The sequence below is a fragment of the Lygodium microphyllum genome, chromosome 7 (genome assembly GCF_053477565.2).
Source record: "Lygodium microphyllum isolate KBCC chromosome 7, Lygodium_microphyllum_v1.1.10, whole genome shotgun sequence".
NCBI lineage: Eukaryota > Viridiplantae > Streptophyta > Polypodiopsida > Schizaeales > Lygodiaceae > Lygodium > Lygodium microphyllum.
Genome location: NC_141141.1, coordinates 72994716 through 73017639, shown reverse-complemented (window position 1 = coordinate 73017639; position 22924 = coordinate 72994716).

The window sequence follows — 22924 nt, the reverse complement described above, 5'->3', positions numbered from 1 at the left end:
AAGAATGTATACTGAAATCATAAAACTGATACATGAAATAAATACATGATCGCATAAAATGCGATTGGTACAATCATGAAAGGATATCACTAATACATAGAAAATGTCTACATAGATCAAGCGACTAAAAACTAAAGGTGTGTGAGCTCTAAGGATCCAAGGGCGAGCTAGAAATCCTCGTCCCCCGAAAGCTCGTCCTGCCGCAAAGGAGCATCAAACGGATTCTGTAGAAAAAGAAACAACATATCAATCCACCATACAATAATACATTCAAATATCTCATGGTAACTACGGACAAGAAAGATGAATGACTTACAGGGCCGCTGCGTCTATACAATCGGTCGATCAATGCCTTGAGACCATGCCTCTCTGCATATCGAGTCTCAAGGCCTTGCGGATCGCGATTTGTAATGGAGTGCTGCAAAGAAAACAAAATGCTAACTGTTAGAAACATGATTGTCAGTACAAAGAATATTTCAAAAAAACAACTAAGCAAAACAAAAGAGAAACTTACAAAGTCCTCCAAATATGTCCTGTGGCTGCCACTCCCAAGATGATGCACTGCTCCGGCCTCGATTCGTGCCCTCACCGCCTCCCGCTCTGCTGACTCCAACGTCTTGGCGAATCTGTAGCCTCCTCCCTCAGTCGGCGCTAGTTGTCTACATCTAACCACTCGGGCTTTGGAGCCCCACTCTTGATTGCCTTGCGTGCATCGGATCGTCTATGTGACACATATGCAGGCATGCAATCCATCATCCAGCCCATAGAGAATCTATCTACTGCGGCTGGCACCGGAAACTCCTCGTGCAAGGATGCTACTATGTAGTCCTTGCTCCCCTCCGGTATATTCCTCCAATGATCCAGGCCGTTGTGCCGAAAAACTTGTTGGCACAACTCCCTCATGCGAGCCATCACCCTCCTCCCCTCATCATTCATGATGATGGCCCCTGACCTACTATCCACTAGGTATCCATAACCCCTAGGAGTCTGCCTAAGATGGGCCCTCTCCCATCTCCATCCATGCTCCTGGGGATATCCACGAGACCCATGTACATCCGGTGTACTGACAGGGGTACCCTCTCCCAGAGTGCCACTCAAAGGGGTGCCACCAAAAGAAGTGCCACCAAAAGGTGTGCCACCTGCTGATGGCTGCGCAAAAGCCGGAGTAATTGGAGTAGACGTCCCCACAGGTGTGACAAATCCTAGAGGTGACGCAGCTCTAGTTGAACGATGAGACGGAGACACCACGTCCGTATCTCCACAGCAGCACCCCCCTGATCCTCCTGCAGTCCCTCCCTCTGGCCCAAGTCGTGAGCGTCGAGATCGTATGCTCGAAGCTGAAGCATCTGATCGCACTGAAGCAAATCTAGCAGAGCGCCCTGACGAAGAACGAGACAGCTCCTGGTTTGCCATCTCTCTGAATTTCGTGAGCTGATCTAGAGACATGCGCGCCATCATGTCCTGAAACTCCTCATCGCTCATCCCTTGACTCATCCTGAAAATGTCACGTGCGCAGATAAAAAATGATATTAGAACAATCAATTTAAACTATACAAAGCATAGTAATATAAATCATTTTTGAAAAATCCCTCTTAAAATGCATATCTTATGTACCTTTATGGAAGATCTTGTAACGTGTCCCCTAGTATCATCCAAGACACGTCTTAGCAGTCCATCGGAAAGGATGTCTAGAAAGCTCCGCCCGGCACTCCCGTGGAATGTTACGGGTTTAACGATCTAGGTATTTCCGCGTCTGCCACGTAGTGGAAGTATCCTGGCCGTTCCCATTTAGGATCGACCGGAATTAGAGTTTTCGTGATGGGTCATCAGCTAACAACAACTAGCGTCAGACCCGAGCGAACTACTTTACGCAAAAACGCCAAGTCTGAAGCGGATTCACGCTGCACTTGGTTCAAGGAGAATGGGAAACGAGAGGGATGCAAAGCTCAACCTCTCTGCCATAAGGCATAGTCCCATTCCGTTCCCCTAAAACAACGTAAATCGGGTAAGACGTAACTCTAGGTCATCGTTCTCGTTATTCTTTTTGATGATGATTTCATTCCACTGTTCTCCGAGATTTTTGAGAAAAGTTCCCGGCTAATTGGGACCACCCAACCGTAAGATGGACCCATGTCCCATCCTCCGCACTTTCCTCGGTTTGTTTTAGTTATGTAATTATCTAACACATTAATTTGACATGTAACAATCAGCTTCTTTAATTAACCTTGTTAAGCACTAGTTCCTTCATGTAATCTTATCACGTGACATAGAAAAACAACATCAAGCAAGTTCTTTTAACATTTCATCATTTTATCTTTGAAATACAAGGAGTTCCGCCCGTAGGCTTGTCCATAATCTGCCCGAAGGCTAACCAGTAATCTCCAGGGATCACTATTCCAAGCTTCCGCCCATCAACTAGTATGCGGGCCTCGAGATCCAATCCCGAGTCATGTTAGCCTCTTGTGTAGGACCCGGAAGGCGAGGGATTTACGGCCAGAGCCCCCCTGGCACCCAAGCGTCCTCCTACTCCAAGTAGAGCTTAATGGAAAGACCTCTCGCGGTGGGTTCGGTCCACGTTCCCAGCCTCAGGCAGGCAGTTGGGGGTAACTGAAGCTGCCTCTCCCTTCAGGCCTTTCAACCTGAAGTATAAGTACTCATTTAATTTGTAATTCATAATTCAAACAGAGTCCTAAAATCTCTAGCAAGCACAAACATTTCCATTTAATCAACCCGGTTGTATGGCAAACCGCTAAGGAAGTGTTCTTTCCTTTTTGAGTGTATCAGCACTTGTTCCCAAGGTGTCTTGTAAATTGGCAAGATCCTTTTAGATTCCGGTGTTACGGCATACCCAACTCGGTTAACCCTAAAGTGCTTTAGATATGCTAGTTCCCGGTTTACAACTTTCCTTATTTAGAAGGATATCCAAAAATACGTCTTTTTGCAAGATAACTTGCGTAAGGATCTGCCGTCCTTGATGAGGGTTTTTCCCTTTTCTCTTTGTGAATCAATCACAAGACTAAATGATTTCATACATGTTGCGCAAGTCCTACGATGGAATAATCCATTTAGATTCTTTAAGCTGATGTATGTCAGGCCTAGGGTTTCTTCTTTTAAGAACCTTAGGGACAAACCCTAGTTTCTTATCTTTATGAATTTATTGTCCCTACGGTAAGGAAAGTAGTCAAGTGTTAGGGTATGAATGTTTCTATGTTTAGATTGGTTCAGTTATCTTTTGGAAGGTAATATTAATCGTCTTGTCACGGTTTTACTATCCTTGTGACAATTTACTTTCCCAATCAATACAGTTTATTTTGGCATATAGCATAATGCCAAGGTGATACAAAGAGCGACAATACTTCTTAGAACAAAAAGGCCTAGCTGTGAAATTGGTGTATACACACTTTATTAGTCCCAAGTCCTCAAATAGCAAGGGAAAAGTGTTAGTAGGGTGTCATCCAGCAATCCCCCATTACATTTTCTTTCCAAATGAGTTTGTATATCTAATTTTTATACTTGTTAATTCCTAACATTTAACTTCTGTTTTCTTTAAAGATGAACTCATGCCAAATAACAACAATTTCCTGGCTAAGATGTGCAACTAGCAAAGATAACTCCCTAGTAATTTGAGTATCGAAAGAAACCTTTCTTGAATTTAGCTATTTACCATGAATCGTTGCGAGAGGAATAAGACTAATGGTGCAAGATATAATTTCTACACCTTAGGATTTAACTAAAATATATTACTATAGTAAATGGATAATCTTGCTCGTAATTTATAATGCTTGATGCAATTTGAAGAAAGCTAAGTTCTATACATTGTCATTCCTAAGCTAAACTCCTTCGTTACAAATAACTCGAACAAATATATCCTATCCTTAACATTTTTCCTTTGATGGTCGACTTAAAACCGAAATAAAGTCAAGAAGAAAAACCTGGCTTTGAGGTGAGATATCCACATGGATACCGAGGGATGACCCTCCCGCAGCTACACCTTGGACTTTCTTCGACGGCATCGTAGATGGAATGTGAGATAGCCTTTTCCTCTTTCTTCTGGAATTCCACTGTCTTCACCTTCTTTCCCTTTCTTTTGTCTTTTTTTTTTCCATTCTTCCTCCTTCACTTCTTCTTTTCACTCCCTTCTCTTTCCCTCCCTATCTTTTATCTCACGGCTATTTTCCCTTACGGGGTACCATCCGAGGCCATGATGATAGTTAGGTTCGGGGGGAAAATAATAATGGGGATACGGGGGATTAGGAAGAAAGCTTAGGGAGTTGTGGGAAAATGAGAGTTATGAGGGGGTTGAAGAAGGGTTAAAAAGGGTTATAAGTGGGTGAAAAAAAAAAGGGTTTAGGGGAATAAAACACGGGGGTTAGGTTCCCAAAGCCAAGGGAGGGGCTTAAGGGAAAAAGTGACAAAAAAAACCTAGGGGGTGTGTGGTTCCAACCCATGGGGAGGGTTAAGGGAATTTTTGAAACCCGGGGGGAAAACGAGGGCCTTATGGGGATCAAAAAGCCTTAAAGACCTCTTAAGGCCTTCTAAGGATAATTTGGGGGGAGGGGGAACCAGGGCTTAGGGGGGATTTAAAACCCGGAGGGGGAAAGGGGCTTAAAGGGATTAAACCCCGAGGGGGGGGGGGGGGGAAGGGGCTTAGAGGGATTAAAACCCGGGGGGAAAAGGGGCTTAAGGACCACTTAAAGGTCCTTCAATGGCAAATCAGGGGGGGGGGGAATAGGGGCCTAAAAGCCCTTAGGAGGGAATTAGTGGGGTAGCCTTAAGAAGCTATAGGAAGGGGGGCTAAGGAAGCCCACCCTTGGAAGCTTCCAAGGAGCTTCAAAAAGCTTCTGGGTATCACAGAGCCCACGTGGAAGGAGAAAGAGGTCGACTTCGTGGCGAGCTGGTGGCAGGCAGGGTGATTTCTTCCCTGGCTCACGGCGTCAGATCGGCAGCGTCTCGATGGCACATCAGCATCCACTCCTCTCTTTCATGGCGATGGCCAAATTATACCCTACGACAGCATAGCGGTCTCATCTCTCTCACTCCTGCACAGAGTCTCAGCTCTTCCTTCCTTCTAGCGCCCCCTCGATTAAATAATGGAGGGGAGGGGATCTTCCCTCCTTGCGTGTAGACACGCATGTCCTCCCTCCCTCCAAAGGCTCCACCAAGGAGCTTAGTAGCTCCTTCTATTCCCCTCCCCCTCTAGCTCGCCAATCGGCTAGAGGGATAAGGGGGGAATAGAAAAATTTCCATTAACTAATTCATTTTTATTATCGCGGGATATTACAGATCTAAACAACGAATTGAGTAATACAATTCTCCAAGAATGAAGTATTCTATGGTCCCATGTTAATCTCCTGACACAACTCTGCATACACTGGAAGGTCGATAGACATGTCACCACAAAAGAACGAGTCTGTCTCGTTCTCAAAAAACTCTAAGACTTGTGTATTTCCATCATTGTTAGCCCATGCGGGCTCCAAGCTTGCGGTGGCCTCCACCCCTTGTAATATCGACCCCTCTATTTGCATATTTTCTTCATATATGCATGGAACATCACTTTGATCATATACTCTCGCACCTCGAGGAGTTGAAGGTATAACATACCACCATCGAGGTTGTCGAGGGTTTGGATAGAAGATCACCTGTTCACAAATACTTACAAAGCGAGTTCAAACCATTGTGATATAAACCATGTCGTATTACAATTAGCAAGCAAATGACTCTTTGCACCTGTTCACAATGGGCCGGCAACACAAAGGTGTCGCGCAAATCCGTCCTTTTTTTTTGGAATCTATTTCAAGAAATCCAGATGGACCTCGTCGAACTGTTACTCCAACTCCTCCAAGTACCACTTTGAACCACTACACATCGAATAGTATCATGGAGAAGCTACGGTAATCCACCGTAATAATACTTTGCAAGTTCCCAAAATACTCCATCTCATCCACAACCGTGTTCGGATCTGTTGCTCGTCACCGGCTCTCTTGCTCAAACCTTGCCATGACACCACAGTCCATTGTGGAGTGCATTTTGTCAATACACTCCACGTGAAAATGTCGTCCGCGTGACCACGCTGCACTATATATTTTGTAATGTACATTGAAACACTCAAATTAGATGTAGCAAGCAAATTTACATACGACACATTCTAAACCCCTCATTACCTTTGGACTACATCCCCTCGAGAACTCCCACTCCTCCATTAAGACCTCTGTCCCTTCGCTGGATGTTGCGGTCAAGGCTCCATGCAACCATCGTGTTGACATAAACCGCGGTATCTCCTCCATGCCTTCGGGATATCGAATCGGTTGGTGATGCGTACTGCGTCGGAATTTAGCTCGCGCTTCCTCACGATCTTGCCTTGCAATCTGGTACTTGGCGAGCCACATCTCCATGGAGGCATGGTGCAACATACAAAAGCGATTCACCTTCTCTTCCATTGAGGCATCCATTATTTTTTCTACCCCATTTCCAACCACCACATCTCCAGTCAGCCTATCATCGTCCTTCAGCGTCCATAGCATTTCATTGTCTGGTTCCACCATTGGTAGCCATTGTGAGATATGCACTAACGCCTCTGACACCAACCAACCTTCCGCGATGCTACCTTCTGGACGAGCTCGTTGTCGCACAAAGCCTTTCAGGGTTTTCATGAAGCGCTCTAGGAAGAACATCCATCGTGTATGGACAGGTCCAGCAATCTCCACTTCGTCCACAAGATGCACAAGAAGGTGAACTTGTATCATGAGCATGCTAGTGGGCAGGTATTTCTCAAAGAGACAGACCGTCTCAACTGCTCCCCGCCTTGCGGACTCAATAGAGTACGTCTTAATCTCTTTTTGTGAGATACATTGCACCAAAGTCGACAACTTGTAAATGGCCCCGCGAATTTCTGGAGTAAGGCATCCTGCGATCGCGATCGGTAGGACAAACTGCCACAAATGAGAAAGCATTATGAATAATGGCCACTTTTTAAATTGCAAAATGTCCACACTAATTAAAATCCATTCTGTTCACAAACCTGACGTATCTTATGCCAATCATGGGATTTTAGCCCAGACATTTGGTCATCTTTAGAAAATGCGGACCTGAGAGAACGCATCATACCCGTCGGAGTGCGGATAGACTTGATTACTTTCTTCACAATGCACTCTTCTTTGGTAGACAAAACCCAGGGAGCGCGAGGAAGCTACACTTCCCCTTCAACACTCGACTGCAGCCAAAGCGCCTCCATCTTACCTACCTCCTTTAAATCCATTCATGACCCTATATTGTCTCTCTTTCCTGTGATGTGATCCCATAGCAAGCTGCCCACATTCTTGAAAATATGCATGGGATCCAACAAGTGGTTGACCTGTAAGTGGGTCCAATATGGCAACTCATAGAAAACTGAGAACTGTCGCATTCCATTTGGATGTGATTCTGGGTTTACCATTTTCAGCTCATACCAGCTTGTAGCGTTCATATGTGATGGAGGTCGTCCAAGAAAACCTTCCCTATGTTCATGATCCTCCGAAAAGAAAGCGGCGTGTCCTTGATATACCATCTTCTTCATGGTTCGTGACCTTCGGTAGTCTAACTGTGGCCCACACAATGGACATGCATGATAACCTGAGGTAACCAGACTTGTAAGGCGAGCCACGACCTAGTGAATACTTGATTGAATGAAATAAAATATAGATATTACCAGCGAGAACAAAGGTCTACTCACTTGAGCACTCTCCCAATCCCATAAAGTCATGCATCATCCACATGAGAATGGCTCGAATGTTGGCTGACTGTCGACCATCACGCCTGCTCATATCTTGCACAGTGACCCCCTCCTCCCACAAAATCTTAAGCTCATCGACTAATGGATGAAGATACACTTCCATATTTTCTACTTTGTAGCGGCCCGGGACGAGCAAGCTAAGGATGAGATGTCCTTTCTTCGTAGAAAGCCATGGAGGGATGTTGTAGTTGACAAGCACTATAGGCCACACACTGTAAGAAGTCGAGCGCAGACCGAATGGGTTCACACCATCCATGGCGAGACCGAGCCGAAGATTCCTTGGCTCTCGCACAAAGTCTGGGAAGGTAGAGTCAATGTGGCTCCATGCGCGCAAATCCGCTGATATTCGTTGAACTCCATCCGTGGACCTATTCTGCACATGCCACATTGTCAATCTTGCCATGGCAGACGTGCGAAACATGTGGTTTATGCGGGGGATGAGCGGAAAGTGTCTGAGAACTTTTTGAGGGATGGTTTGCCCTTGCAAGTCCTGTCGATATTTGTGAGCACCACACTTTAGACATGTCTCCATAGTCTCGTATTCATCTCGAAACAATATGCAGTCGTTGATACATGCATGGATGTTATTGTAGTCCATGCCAAGCTTCCGTAAAACATGTCGTGCATCATTACGAGACTCAGGCATGGTATTTGCAGACAGGTGGTAATATATGATATTTCAATAACCTGAAAAAAATCATAAAATACCTTGAAAAAACACAAATGTTTGCAATAATACTGTTTTTTAAAAAAATCAATGAAGCCTATGTGCAAGGTACCTGAATAACTCAGTCACACTCGTATCGCTCCAACCTTATTTTTCTTGCACACTTAAGAGTGCAAGCAATGTCTTCAACTGAGATACTCGACACCCATCATATAATGGTATGGATGCTTCCTCTCTAAGCAGGTCAGATGTCTCAACATCCATGGGAATCAATGCATCGATCATTGCCTCCATCTCAGGCTCCAAGATTGTAGGTAGGTCGGGAAGGTTGTTTGTCTCCTCTGGCATTGACGGTATAGATGGGCCTTGTGAGTGGTCGATTGGCTCCTGCAATCCATCCATCGCACGTCCACGAACTCTTCTAATTGGCCGCAAAGGGTGCACTCCCCCTTGGGTCGAGACATCACCCCCTAGATAGAAAATTTGCCAACAAGACCCAATCTTATTGTGTATGGTTTTCAATTAGCTTGAGAGTACAATGCATGATTAATATTAACTTTAAATTACTGTTTGCTAAAAATCCGCAATCACCTGATCAATGATCTCAGATTGAAACTCGCCAAATCGTCGTACGTGTTCTATAGACAATCGGCGTTTTCGTCTAATTGCCAACTTGCATTGAGAGCAAGGACATGGGACACGCTAATTAAGATACGTCTCGCGGTCTTGAACAATAAGACCTTCTTCGTTTTCCATCTTATCTACATTACAGCAAATGAGGCTTAAATGGATAGCTTTATGGAGATGTACATCAAGTTGCAAGTTGACCATAAATCTTGCATTGTATATAGTAGTTGAGAGATTTTCTAATGTTATATCTCGGCCTTGTATCATGCTCAAGGATTTGTTTGTCCTGGTAGATAATTATTTGTTATATCTCGGGTTTGAGTATAAGTAATCCATTTTGAGCATCATTGAGGATCTCTTAGTCTAATAATAAATTAGTCTCAACAAAAAGCATCTTAGAAATGTGGTTTTTTTGTCCTAGGATCGAGTATTAAAATTAATGCGCACCATCTATGAAATTTAATAACTATAGTAATGAAATTTATTTCAATCAATTCTACTCATAGTCATAAGACCTGAGAGAAAATATCAAATACTCAATTTAAGGGTTTCTTCTTCTATAACAATACTTTTGGGTTCATTTTGATGAAGTACCGTAATGACCATTAGCTAGGGTATCATTTTCTTTTAGTCCTCCGTTGACTAGTTGGCATGATTTCTAATTTGTTATGCCTATAAAGTTAATACAAAAAAAATGAATTATGCATATCACAATTAGATCCCCTACTTGCACATTATGAAGGAATTGACCATTTTTAAGCCATCTTAAAGAGTCACCAATGTACGTGGCCCATGGCAAAGCACATTGCATACCATTATCGATAAGTCTATTATCTTAAATTTCCTTCCCCTCCCTCTCCCTCTCTTTCTCTCCCTCTCTCTCCCTCTCCCTCTCTTTCTCTATTTCTCTCTTTCTCTCTTTCTCTCTCCTAAACAAGCAAAAAAGAAAGTGATTCAAACAACAAACAACCAAACCCGTCGTGAGAGAGAGAATGCACTCTCTCTCTCTCACCCTCTCCCTCTCCCTCTCGTTCTCTTTCTCTCCCTCTCTCATTTCCTTCCCCTCCCTCTCCCTCTCCCTCTCTTTCTCTTTCTCTCCCTCTCTATCTCTCTTTCTCTCTCATTTCCTAAACAAGCAAAAAATAAAGCGATTTAAACATTAAACAAGCAAAAGGGAGAGGGAGAGAGACAATGCACTCTCCCTCTCTTTCTCTTTCTCTCCCTCTCTCATTTCCTTTCCCTCCCTCTCCCTCTCCCTCTCTTTCTCTCTCATTTCCTCTCCTAAACAAGCAAAAAATAAAGTGATTTGAACATTAAACAAGCAAAAGGGAGAGGGAGAGAGAGAATGCACTCTCCCTCCTTCTCCCTCTCTTTCTCTTTCTCTCCCTCTCTCATTTCCTCCCCCTCCCTCTCCCTCTCCCTCTCTTTCTCTTTCTCTCCCTCTCCCTCTCCCTCTCCCTCTCTTTCTCTCTTACTCTCTTTTTTCCTCTCCTAAACAAGCAAAAAAGAAAGTGATTTAAACATTAAACAAGCAAAAAGGAGAGGGAGAGAGAGAATGCACTCTCCCTCTCTTTCTCTCCCTCTCCCTCTCCCTCTCCCTCTCGTTCTCTTTCTCTCCCTCTCTCATTTCCTTCCCCTCCCTCTCCCTCTCCCTCTCTTTCTCTTTCTCTCCCTCTCTATCTCTCTTTCTCTCTCATTTCCTAAACAAGCAAAAAATAAAGTGATTTAAACATTAAACAAGCAAAAGGGAGAGGGAGAGAGACAATGCACTCTCCCTCTCTTTCTCTTTCTCTCCCTCTCTCATTTCCTTTCCCTCCCTCTCCCTCTCCCTCTCTTTCTCTCTCATTTCCTCTCCTAAACAAGCAAAAAATAAAGTGATTTGAACATTAAACAAGCAAAAGGGAGAGGGAGAGAGAGAATGCACTCTCCCTCCTTCTCCCTCTCTTTCTCTTTCTCTCCCTCTCTCATTTCCTCCCCCTCCCTCTCCCTCTCCCTCTCTTTCTCTTTCTCTCCCTCTCCCTCTCCCTCTCCCTCTCTTTCTCTCTTACTCTCTTTTTTCCTCTCCTAAACAAGCAAAAAAGAAAGTGATTTAAACATTAAACAAGCAAAAAGGAGAGGGAGAGAGAGAATGCACTCTCCCTCTCTTTCTCTCCCTCTCCCTCTCCCTCTCTTTCTCTTTCTCTCCCTCTCTCATTTCCTTCCCCTCCCTCTCCCTCTCCCTCTCTTTCTCTTTCTCTCCCTCTCTATCTCTCTTTCTCTCTCATTTCCTAAACAAGCAAAAAATAAAGTGATTTAAACATTAAACAAACAAAAGGGAGAGGGAGAGAGACAATGCACTCTCCCTCTCTTTTTCTTTCTCTCCCTCTCTCATTTCCTTCCCCTCCCTCTCCCTCTCCCTCTCTTTCTCTCCCTCTCTTTCTCTCTCATTTCCTCTCCTAAAAAAGCAAAAAAAAGAAGTGATTTAGACATAAAAAAAGCAAAAGGGAGAGGGAGAGAGAGAATGCACTCTCCCTTCCTCTCCCTCTCTTTCTCTTTCTCTCCCTCTCTCATTTCCTCCCCCTCCCTCTCCCTCTCCCTCTCTTTCTCTCTTACTCTCTCATTTCCTCTCCTAAACAAGCAAAAAAGAAAGTGATTTAAACATTAAACAAGCAAAAGGGAGAGGGAGAGAGAGAATGCACTCTCCTTCTCTTTCTCTTTCTCTCCCTCTCCCTCTCCCTCTCCCTCTCCCTCTCTCTCCCTCTCCCTCTCTTTCTCTTTCATTTCCTCTCCTAAACAAGCAATAGAGAGTGATCTAAACCTTGAATAAGCAAAAGAAAGAGAGAGGGAGACTCACCAATGAGATATGGCGAGCATGGGGCGGCTTCTCTTTGCGATGAAGGCTCCTCCTCTCCTTCACGAACAACGGCGGCGGCGGCGGCGGCAAGTCTTCTTCCTCTTCTTCTCTTAGGATGGTCGCTCTCTCCCTCGCTCTTACTCTCAAAACTCTCAATGAAGCAAAAGAAATGAAAGTCACGCTCGGGTTTTGGCCGCGTTTTTTCCTTGCGGCGCGTCGCTATTGACGTCGCCGTTGGCATCCCAAATAGCGACGCCGATAGCGACTCCGCTATCCGCCGTCGCTAATGTCCCAAATCCTTGTAGTGAACATATAAATAAACGAACAATCTCCACTCTTTCATTTCGAATCTAGGAGATACCATGTGTCCTCTCCAAATAATCCCCCAAGAAACAAACGTCTATCCTACGGCTTAGGATGCCTTTCCACACTCAACATGGGTCATTGTCATTGAAAACAGGTGCTATGCATCCAGGTTTTATTCTGATACCATGGTTTCATGCATATGCAAAGGTGAATGATTCTAAAGTGCTCAAACATAATTTTAAAATCGGAAACACGTGGTGCACAACCAGGCTTTCAAATGCTTATTCCCTAACGCATTGCGGCGATGAAAGCATAGCACCGAGACCACACTCGTGCTACTATCCTCGTAATCAAAATAACATGGACTCTATGTCATGATGTGCATCAAAAAATCAGCAATAATCAGCATGCAAATCACACCATTCAAACCTCCCAACCCCCTATGTTTAGGTATTGCTTTCATTGCATAGGTATAGAGGTTCATTTTGTCATGTTTTGATGTATAAAAAGCGATAAATCACAAACTTTGACAAAGAGATAGGGCAAACTGAGGCCAAACCTCATGCTTTGCCACTACCATACATCCATAAATAATCATTATATTTTTTCTTATTTTTCGAAGATTTATTTTTATTTTTCCTATTTTCTTGATTTATTTGGCAATAAAAATATACTATTTTCTGGTTTTTCTTATTCCAATCACTTCAACATACCAACATTCAATTTATTCTTCCATATTCTCCCCATGGGAATACCTTTTACCCACCCGAAAAACTACCTTTTACCCGAAACGGAAAAACTACCATTTTACCACTTAAAAACTGCATTTTGGGTTTACGAGAATTAAATAAAGCATGTAAATCATTGCAAAATCAAGATTTTATAATAAACAGCAATTACTCATGATGCAAACAGCACACAAACAAATTTTCATCCAATAAGAACATAATTATCATCATAAACTATAAAAAATCCTTCATTTTCTTTATAAAAATGGTCATACCATGTTTTTATGTAACTCGAGACGCCTTGAATGACTGCATAACCAGCAAAAGGAGCCTCCATTGCTCTCATTCCAATGCTACACTTCAATCTTCAGCATCTCCATCAATTTCCATCACCACTTCCTTCATTCTCCTTCCCCGATTTCTTCATCAAGATGGTACACATGAAAGCCCATAGAGGGGAGAGAGAGGGAGGAGAGAGAAAGACTAGAATTTGTTCTCTTCATCCACACAGCCATTCCTCGTGCAAACACCGGCAATAGAGCCTGCCAAGAGGGAGAAGTTGAGGGATAATGTCAGTCAGATAGGTTCTTCACAGCCTAGAATCCCCATCCATGAGGATGAGGGCGCAAAATTCGGCGCCATGTATGCACGCTTCTTCTCCACGATTTCACGTTTTTTTTCATGCCCACCTTGCATAAAATTTTAGGAGGGGGTTAAAAGTCCCAAAGGGCACCCCCCCTTTGGTCCTCAAAGTTGTCCACCTCTTCGTATCTTGGCCATTTTTTGGCCACTTTCTCGTCCGGACTCTGTTTCGAGCCCTAAAAAATCATGCCCGTCCGACTTGACATCTCACATTGACTGGCAGCTCCTGGCATCCCACACAATAGTCTGAAAATTTATCAAAAATCCACAAGTGTCGCTCGGGCGCCTTTTAAAATCTGTCTTTCACTTGGTGCTTAAAATCATCCTACCTGCAAACTACCGCCTTCGATGTTAAATATTTTTTCCTAAATTCTGGATTTTTTGGCAAATGTTAGGCACATCCCGGGCTCAAAACTCCGCTCTCACGCAATCAAGAGGTAAGCGTTAGAACGAGTCCAGATGTACGTGAGAAGAGAGAAGGCAAAAATCAAAGCTAAGAACAAGCTTGTAGCAAAAGCCTCCTTTGACGCCCTAAAAGCACTCTTTATAGAAGTCCCCATGGCGACTCAAGGTCCCCTTCCTAGTCAGATTAGTCCCAGAAATATTGATGACAAGCCAGCAAATGTATTCCCATTGCTAATTTTTAAGGGAGAGTACAATGAAGACCCTGATCTTCATGTAGCAGACTTTATGGTAGCATGTGTGGCTAACAATGCTAGAACCCCTAAGCACTGGGGTTAGCAATATTCCCCGCTACTTTCAAAGGCGTGGTATTTCAGTGGTATGAGAGACAAGCAGCAAAAACTTTTGGCACATGGGATGACCTGAAGTTGGCATTCCTCACTAAATTCAAGCATGAAGGTTTTGAAGAGCGGATGTGAGAGGAGTTCATGAACCTAAGTCAGTCCTCTGGAGAAAGAGTAGAAGCTTATGTCTCGCGAATGGAATCCATCCTGAAGAGATGGACTAACCATCATTTGGACGAAGGTATCCAGAAAGGAGTGTTTCTCAAAGGCCTACAATCAAAAGTTTGCAAGTTCATGGAATTGAGAAGACCAGTCAATCTGCAAGCTACAGTGGAAGGTGTAAGATTGTATGACGAAGTTGAAGCAAGGTTGTAAATGACTCCAGGAAGAGGAGTCTTATCTTCTCCCATGCCAAGAATGGTATACTCACCAAATGCAGTTCCAAGGAGAGTTCCCTACCCCTATCCCCAGATGCAAACAGTGTCACAGTATAATACAATCCATTATGGTTACCACAGATGATAGTGCCTCAAATGATGGTTCAACCACAACAAGAGTGAGACCTCAAACAGTTCCTCCAATGGCGACTCAACAACAGTGGAACCCTACCAACTGGAATCAACAACCCCAAGTCTCAACAGGAGCTCTGAATCAGAACCAGAATAGAGGACCTTCTGGATCAACCCAACCGGTGTATGCAGTAATTACAGAAGCTTCCCAAAACCCTACTACAAGTACTTCAAGAGGTGAAAATCTGAAGGACTACTTATCCAACTCACTTTCAAGTATCAAGAAAGAGCTTATGGATGTGATTACAGAGCAGCTACAGACATTGAAGGTGAATACCACCAATATATCCATTCTTAGGGGAGCTGGGAGATATGTGATGCGTTCTAATACATGGTGTGGAAAGTGTCATCAAGTGGGATATTTAGCCACTGAATGTACCCAAAAACCAACCATTATTGGATCCTTCTATTCCTATTGTTTGCGGAAGAACCATACCGAGGATATTTGCTCTCTGAAAGAGATGCACAAACGAAGACAGAAAGATGAAAATGCAAGATTTAACTTGCTAGAATGCAAAATGACAACACAAGATATTGGACCAAAGCCTAGGGAGTTTGGTCCTCATTTCGGTCCAAGGAGGTTTCCCTCTCAAAGTTATAGAGGACGACAGTATGGCGATGGTTAGAGATCAAAGGTGGAATGTTACAGGTGTGGAGAAAAGAGTCATATCTCCCCGAATTGTCCAAACCCTAGATGATATGTGGATTACAAGCCCTTATGTAGCCGATGCAAATGAGAAGGCCACACTGCAAAGGAATGTCCAAGTCTAGCCCCTATAAAGGCCAATGGCACTGATAGCCAACAGAAGGCACAAGAGCCTGCCTCCAATTTGGTAGAATTGGAAGTTGCTGCTATCACGTGCACCAAGAAGAAGGAACAAGTTGTTAAGAAGGAAAATAATTCTCCTGCCAAGACTATGAAGTTCAACGTGTCAACAGAGGGACAGAGCAGTACAGGATAGAAGAGTGTAGTACAAAGCGCTATAGTGCCACAAAGAGTCATAGAGACAGTCTCAAAAACAGGACCAGAGGTCCAGGAGATAGACAATGTAGAAGCACCTGCAGAAACAGAAGAAGTGCCAATGCTGCCATTACTAGAAGAAAAACAAAAGATGAAAATGGGTGTAGCCCCATTCCCTAGCAGGCTAGAGAAGCCTGTGGATCCTATCAAAGAATATGACTTGGTCAAAGACCTAGACACTTTTAAACCAAACCTAACATTCCCGAGTTGCTGATGCTGTCTCCCAGCTGCCGAAAAAAATTCAAAAGCATCTTGACAAGAAGACGTGAACTAAGGATAGCTCGTTCAACCATGACCAAGACCAATAAGGCCTCAGAGCCTATGAAGGAAGTAGATGTGGCTAACGCCTTCCTAGATCTTGGAACCCCAGAGATTAGTGTATGGATTGAAGGATACTTTATCTCAAATGCATTGATTGATGGAGGCTCATCAATAAACATCATGACGGATGTGACAATGAATGACTTAGGGTTGCAAGGAATTCAACCTACATAGTGACTGATCAAATTGATAGACCAACGCAGAATTAAACCGTAGGGCATCCTCCCATATATAAAAACAACCCTTGCAGAAAGAGACTATTGGCTGACATTTTTGGTGGTTAAACCAAATTCTTATGGGACCTCATACCCTCTACTATTGGGAAGACCTTGGCTTTTTGAAGCAAGAGCCAGGATGGATTGGTTCAAAAGGAACCCTAACCCTAGGCAGAGGACCCAACAAAGTGGTGTTGAAGTTGTATGGATCGCAAAAAGGCAATGGATCCACATCCATCGAAGTCATAATTGACTCCTCCAACGAGGTAACATATGTTACGTCAGAAGACCAAGAGGATGTTAAACAGATCTTTCCCAAGAAAATAGAGGCACAGTCCCTAACAGTGGGCACTGTAATCCAACTAGCAAGGGAAGCAAAGTCCTTGTCCATGGGAGAATACCTCCTGCCTCAACTTGAATTGACTTTTGAAATCACCTCTGACAGGGAGATAGAAGCATGGATGTATCATTCTCCCTATTACATGGCAGTCACATAGACAGTAACAGAGACAGAAGTAGAAGCAGAAGTAGACGAAGAGGTAGAAGATCTCTTCTTCTCCTATAAAGCCTCTACAGAAGCAGAGACAGAGCCTCCAAAGGAAGAGGATGAAAATGGTGAGGAAGAAAACGAAGCACGATATAAAAGTACAGATAAAGAATTTCCTTTGATAATGGAGATCTTGTTGATGTCCCTACAAAGACCTCAAAGGCCGAAAATATCGGGGTATTGGAAGTGTTGGATGGAATGACGATGGTTCCATTTGGGTTTACCAATGGACCACAAAGTATGCAGAATTTGCATAAACAATGGATCAAAGGCATAAAAATTAAGTTCACCAGTGGCTCTTGTCACCCTTACCATTCATTCTGGAGAAAATTTTATGATGATGCCCCCTGCCAACAGAAGCCAGAGCTATCAGAGCCACGGTCTCTAGAAGGTCCGTGCTATGTGACATTCTTGGACGCATCCTCTGAAGATGAATCCCTAAGTCCAAAAGAAATTACTACTCACACAGAAGCAAACAAAGCTCTGATACCCTGCCAGCACTCTAAACAAGCAAGTGAGTCATCTGTTCAAAAGGAGGACATTGGTTCTAATGGAACATCAGACGAGGACACTACTCAAAAGAGTCAAACCTCTATCCAAAAGCAATCCGTGGGACATTCATCCACAAAGTGGAAGGTGAAAGGCAAGAAACATTTCTACACTTGAAAGTGGGTCTCAATCTTCCAGAAGAAGAACTAGTGGTCCTGTGAGACTTATTAAAGGAGAACTTAAACGTGTTTGCTTGGTCATATAAAGATCTAAAGAGGATTGATCCCACAATATGCAAACATCACATTGACCTAGAGCCTAATGCCAAGTCTGTAAGGCAAAGAAAAAGGCATATGAATCCTAATTATTATGCTCTGGTGAAGGTTGAATTATTGAAACCTCTTGAAGTCGAGTTCATTTATCCCATGGCAAACAATGAATCGGTTTCACCCATTGTGGTAGTATCCAAGAAGAACAAGAAACTTCGAATATGTGTGGACTTTCGAAATCTCAATTCGAAGATGAAGAAGGACCATTTTCCTATTCCTTTTACAGACCAACTATTGGGCATAGTGGCAGGTCATGAACTGTATTCCCTCTTGGATGGATTCAGCGGATATAACCAAGTCCAAATTGTAGAAGAGGATCAATCCAAAACAACCTTCACCATAGAATGGGGGACCTATGCCTATAGAGTGATGCCATTTGGGCTCTATAATGCTCCTGCCACCTTCCAAGGAGTAATGATGGCTGCCTTCTAGAATCATTTTCATGATTTCATTGAGGTGTATCTTGATGACTTCTATGTCTATAACTTGATCCATGAGCACTAGGGACACCTAGAGCAATGTTTTGATAGATGCCAAGAGTATGGGTTTTCTCTCAACCTCGACAAATGTGTCTTTGGTATCTCCTTGGGAGTTCTTTTGGGCCATATTGTCTCTGTATAGGGGATTGCCACAAACCGGACAAAGATTGAGAAGATTGCCACCTTGGCAGCACCAATAAACCTCAAGCAATTGAGAGGATTTCTTGGCCATGTGGGCTACTACAAAAGATTTATTGCACATTTTGCAACCAAGGCGGCCCCTCTGCACAAGCTCCTAAGGAAAGATGCAGATTTTCTTTGGACTGATGACTATGAAGAAGCCTTTAATACCCTAAAACAATGCCTTATCCAAGCACCTATCTTGCAGCCCCCTGACTAGATAAAGGAGTTTCACGTGCACACAGATGCATCAGTCCAAAGGCTAGGTGTTGTTCTATGTCAAAAGGGCCCCTCTAAATTAGATCAACCAATATATTATGCAAGCGGGAACGTCAGTGATAGGGAACGAAACTACACAGTGACAGAGCTTGAGTGCTTAGCAATGGTGTTTGCACTGGAGAAGTTTTGACACTATCTACTGTCAACACAATTTAAGTTCTATGTGGATCATGAAGCCTTGTCCTTCTTGATGAACAAAGTAGATATTAAAGGATGACTGATGAGATGGTTGCTCCTATTCCAGGAGTTTGATTTTGAAGTGGTCACTAAGCTTGGCCATTCCCATGTCCTAGTCGATCATCTATACGGATCCCTCAAACTATAGAAGAGGAACATGATGATCCAAATCTTCCTAATTCTTCTTTGTTTCTAGTTGAAACATTTACTCCCTCGTATGCAAACATAGCCAACCTCCTGGCAACTCAAAGGTATCCTCCTGGCATTTCAAGCCATGAGAAGAAGAAGCTTCTGTTAGAATCAGCCCCCTATACCTTGCTAGGCGGTGCATTGTACAAGAGAGGCAAAGATGAAGTGCTGCGAAGATGTATTGCAGGGGATGAAATCGGCATAGTATTGAAATCATGCCATGACGAACCATGTGGTGGACACTTTGCAGGAGAAGTGATAGCCAGGAACACTTTGTTAGCAGGATACTGGTGGTTGACCCTCCACAAGGATGCATATGACTATTGCAAGAGATGTGATGCTTGTCAGTGAATGGGGAAACCCACCAAAACAAGTGCCATGCCAATGCAACCCATTCTTCCCCTAAAGCCGTTCGAGAAGTGGGGGATCGATTTTGTGGGTCCCATTGATCCACCCACCAGACGGAAGCAGAATAGATACATCTTAGTATGTACGGATTATGTCACAAAGTGGTGTGAAACTAAAGCTCTAAAGTGGAATGATGGTAACAACGTAGCCCTGTTCATGTACGAGAATATTATCACCCATTTTGGTAGTCCCCTTGAGCTGGTAAGTGACAGAGATACTCATTTCCTTAACAAAATCATGAAGGAGCTGATGGAGCTGTATAAGATCCGCCTTCGTAAGTCCACTCCTTACTACCCTAGAGGCAACGGCCAAGTTGAAGTCACCAATCACATCCTCTCCTTGATCCTAACAAGAACAATTGTCGCACATTATTGCGACTGGGACAATCGACTTATAGAGGCCCTCTAGGCATACAGAACCTCCCATAAGGCAGCTACAAGACAAACCCCTTTCCAGTTAGTATATGGTACATAAGTCGTCTTCCCTATTGAACTGGAATTGCCCTCTTCACGCGTAGTAGTTAAAGAACACTTGGGAGATGATGAATCACTACAATGCTGCCTTCTGCACTTGGAATGTTTGGATGAGATACGGCGGATGGCCCTACAATGTATGGAAACCACTCAAGCGCAACGCAAGTTCTATCATGACAGTTTCATCCAAGCAGAAGGAGTTCAAAGAAGGTGATCTTATCCTTGCCTATGATTCGAGATTTGGCAAGCTTCTTGGCAAGCTTCAAAAATGGTGGATGGGCCTGTACAAGGTACTTGCTGTCAATCCTAATGGCTATGTTCAGGTGCAGACCATTGATGCCTCTAATAATCCTTTCCTGATCAATGGCTATCATCTGAAGAAGTAATTCACACCTTGGGGATCTTGACAATCACAGTCAACCTACCCTTCCCCTTTTGGGTGTCGCACTGTCCTTCTCTTCGTGCTTCTAATAGCCCTTATGATCCTCCTCATGAGGCGATCTCGGTCTATTAGCCCCTCACAGATACCTCTCAACTCGACCTTTTTCTCTTTGGATCTGGTTCAACAACAGTGGCGCGGTTGGTCTTGATACATGGTATTTCTACCATTCCCTTTCTTAACAAAAAAAAAAGAAAAAAGAAAAGAAAGAAAGAAAGGAAGGAAAAAAAAAAACAATCAGACAAAACTATTATGGGAGAAAAGGAAGAAATTCCCTATCATAATAGGCCTCGTTCCAAGAAAAGGTAGAAACACCCTTGGGTGGGAAGCTGACTGTGGAAAAGGTGGTAATGCCCTGCAGTTTAGGATAGCTAATTCACCAGCAGTACCTTTTCAGCAAGTAATTTGAAGCCATCTCCCTTGGTGCGTTGTCCCAAGCAACCTTTCTTACAAATCATTGAAGTATGAGACTTGTTGGCTGCCTCCTTGGGTACGCCTCGTATTCAATATCCTGATGACAACAACAACCGACATTATCTTCATCACCAACTCCTTGAGTGATGTGAGCTTTCATCCTAACAGGATGGGGAGGTGAGTATGGGCTGCCCTCTGTATCTATCAGCGAGTGAGATAGAGGGTGGGGTGAGTGACCAGTTTTTCCCTTCACATCAAATGAGAGATGAGATGTGTGAATGGAGAGTTACACGCACGGGATGGGCCTCTCAATGCACAATGCACGATCTATTCCTGTGCACTGCACCATAAGGCTCCCTGGCCTTCCTTCTTGCACTGTATGCCAGCAGAGGGCATGATGCACTGTTGCACCATCAAATGGGCACAAGGCATACAATCTCTGCACAAGTGACAGTGAGGATCAATGCGTTTGAGGAATGGGCTACTCTTTGTATCTTTCAACAAAGCGTGAGACAGAGGGTGGGCTAAGTGTGACTGGTGTTTCTTCAATCAATTATTGAGAGGTGAGGATTGAGGGACGTTACAACAATTGGATTCAGGTATGTTTATGTTTTCCTATGCACGCAGAGGATGGGTCTCTTTCATCAGCACGTGACACGTCACTTTGTTCTGTACACTGCACTACAAGGCTCCCTAGCCTTCCTCCTTGCACTTATGCCAGACGGGTTGGACGCACTTATGCACCATCAATTGTGCACCCTAGCATACTCCCTCTGCACCACCCCCTTGTTGATTCCTAAACTAGGTGTGAGATCTGGGTTTCCATCAATATTAACTTGAGTGATGTAAGTTATGGGGCGAGTGATTGTTCTTTCATCCCATCTGAGTGCCACTGAGCTGAGTAACTCTCCTTCATCAAAGACATCTACCTTGACGGGCTTCATCAACCAGCTACCTCCCTGGGTGCTACTACATGGTCCCTGCCATGCTGGCCAAATGCTAGAGCCAGCCCTGGTACCTCTCTTGCAGCTGACTCCAACCCTTCTGTAGCAGTGAGTGTGGAATTTTGATGTCAAGAAGTGCTTAAAAATAGCTAAAAATTACAAATATCAAGGAAAAAATATTCAACGTCGAAGGCGACGGCTCGACCTAGGACGATTTTAAGCGTCAAAGTGCTTTAAAGGCGTCCGAGCGACACTTGTTGATTTTTGATAATTTTTCAGACTACCATGCGGGTTGCCAGGAGTTGCCGACCAATGCGGGACATCATGCCGGACGCCCAGGATTTTTTAGAGCTCAATTCAGAGTCCGGACGGGGAAATGGCCAAGAAACCGGTCAAGATTTAAAGAGGTGGACAAAACTTTGGTCAAGTGGGCAAGTGACCCTTGGAAGCCCAAAAAACTTAATGTAGCATGAAACGTTTCATGCAAGAAGATGAAAAAACGTGAAGAGGATGAGGGCGCCATGGAATAGCCAAAAAATGCGCCCATATGTTGATGGATGGATCCTCCTGCTTGCACACAACCCCCCCACAATGATTATGGGGCTTTATTCCCCTCTGTATGCTGACTCTATCGCCATCTCTCGCCCGTCAAATGGTGGCCTCAATGGAAATCTCTGATTTCAGTCTTTCTCTCTCCTCCCTCTCTCTCTTCTAGAGGTAGATTCATGTGGGAAGAAGGATCGACGGATGCTTGTCCAACCGAGATGGGATTGCTCCGTGATGCAAGAGGAGGGTAGATTGCTGATTCCGGACTATCATGGACATTAATGGCTGCTAGAAATCAGTCCCGAAACATGGCAAATAAAAACCCACAACCCGCAAAGAACGGTAATTTTATTTTTACAAAGGAAATTGATGTTTTATGCAGTTTGCTTCATGAATATTTGTTCCCATGGGCTGATTATGCATTATGATGTTGCTTGCTATGATTTTGATTACTTTATGCTCAGAAAATCAGAAAATAATAAGTGTTATGACTTAAATTAATGGTATAAAACCCGTAAAACATGCGTTTAAGAGGCAAAATGGGAGTTTTTTTGCAAAATAAAGGGAAGATATGAGATATAACATTGA